This window comes from Orycteropus afer, unplaced genomic scaffold, assembly GCF_000298275.1.
Source record: "Orycteropus afer afer isolate SDZICR_OR568_19922 unplaced genomic scaffold, OryAfe1.0 scaffold00016, whole genome shotgun sequence".
Classification (NCBI taxonomy): Eukaryota; Metazoa; Chordata; class Mammalia; order Tubulidentata; family Orycteropodidae; genus Orycteropus; species Orycteropus afer.
The window spans coordinates 11,770,724-11,773,035 of NW_006921603.1; positions in this window are offsets into that span (position 1 = coordinate 11,770,724).

The following is a 2,312-nucleotide window of genomic DNA, read 5'->3' on the forward strand; positions in this document are numbered from 1 at the left end:
ATGGCTGTCACTTCTTTAGGGTATATACCTAGTAATGGGATGGCTGGGTCAAATGGTATTTCTAATTCCAACTTTTGAAGGAATCGCCATATTGCTTTCCACAATGGTTGTACCATTTTACAGTCCCACCAGCAGTGTATGAGAGTCCAGAGACAACTCTTCTTCAGTCATATTTTGAGAGCCTCCAACCTGAGGGCCTCATATTCTGGCACTATATCAGACAATGTTCTACAGGTATTTGTAAGGTTTTCAGTGGCCAGTTTTTTTTTCAGAAGTAGACTGCCACATCCTTCTTCCTAGACTATCTTCATCTGGAAGCTTCCTTGAAACCTATGCACATTATGACAAAATGACAAAATGAAAGTGGTTATAGATAAAATGTCTAGGCTGGGTTCTCTAGAGAAGCAGAACCAGTAAAGCATATATGTATATGTGTGTGTGAGAGAGAGAGAGAGAGCACAATTTATCTCAAGGAAATGGCTTACACAGTTGTAGAGGCTGGCAAATCCTAAGTTTGTGAATCGTATATCAAGCTGGAGGGTTATCTTTACTCAGCTGCAGTGGCTGACAAACTCAAGATTGACAGGCAATACAGCAAGCTGTTGGCTTCAGAAGTTGATGAATCCAAGATCTGCTGGTAAAATGGCAGGCTGTTGATTCATAGGCTGTGAAGGCAATGATCTCAAGATCGGCAGGCAATATTCAGGCCACTAGTTCAAGTCCAGATGATGACAAACTAGATGCAGGATCTCAAGCAAAAAGCCAGAGAGCTTTGACAGAACTTTTCCGTATATATTGGAAGCTGTCTATACCCTTAAGGAAAATCCTTTGAAACTGACTGATTGCTCATAGCAGATCTTATCATGAAGGTGATTACATTATATCAGATTTCATCATAATGGATAACCACATCATGTCTTCTAAAACACTTAGAATCATGGCCCAGCCAAGTTAACACACAACTTTAACTATCATAGTGAGCATGACTACATTCCAATAAAACTTTACATATAGATACTTAAATTTGAGTTACATATAATCTTTATGTGCCACAAAAATATTATTCATTTGATTTTTTCAACCATTAAAAAATGTAAAAACCATCCTTAGCTTGTGTTTTTTACAAATAAGGTCATACATAGGCTTGATTTTGCCCAAGAGCCAACTATTGTTTAGGAAGTTAGAGGAAGCTTTCTTGCAAAAAGAAATGTTTGATATGAGATCTGAAATTTGTGTAGTATAACTGGATAAGTGGTACTGCTGGTGGTGGTGGTAATAATGATGGTGGAGACTAATGGGCAAGTTGCACTCTAGTATGTGTTGTAATAAGAAGAGATTCTACAGAGATGTAAAAGTAACATTAACTAACTAAACAAACTAACTGCAGAATATACCTAACACTTTTATATCAAGAAAGCTAGCCATGCAAGTGATTCTAGAGTCCATGTAATACTTTCATGTGAATAATTCTGAGAATGTACATCTCTTTACTGAGTGATCTTTTAGCTGTTTTTGCAACAGTTTAAGCGTGGACTTGCTTGAGGGCGAGGGAGAGGACTGTATAGCTCCCAGAGGTCCTTATCTGCCATTTAATGATACCATTATAACTGCAAGAGAATTGAATGTATTTTACCATGTTCAGTGGGGAAAACAATAACAGTAGATATTTAGTTGATGATGACATACAGCTCCTCTGGAGAGCTGTGTGAACCTATCGATTCTCCCTTCATAAAATGCTTATTTGAAAACTCTAAAGTCTGTGAGAGTTTGCCAAGTGCTGTTCTATTAATGTGGTTTTGCCCAGAGCACCCAAGTAAAATGTGGAAAAAATTTCATTCTATATGAATTTCATCCTTTTCTATATACACCTAAATATCTAGAAATTTCTAGTTGATTAGTCCTGATATTTGCATTCCATTGCTATTGACTTGATTCTAACTCACAGCAACCCAAAAGGACAGAGTAGAACTGCCCATAGGGTTTTCAAGACTGTAATCTTCATTGGGGCAGACTGCCCCATTTTTCTCCCACGGAGCAGCTGGTTGGTTCAAATTGTTGACCTTTAGATTAGCAGCAGGGTGCTTAACCACTGTGCTCCTGGTATTTGGATAGTAAGTTGAATTTTTCATCATTCATCTAGTTTTGATTACTAGTGTTCTCACCCTAAACGTGTATATCAAATATTAATTTTTGCTCTTTGAATGCAGAACAATGTCCTTCATCAAATTCTTTAAAAAGTCTTTCCCTTACTATGTTGTTGTGTTGTTATGTGCCATCGAATCAGACCCAACTCACAGCGACCCCTCCTTGGG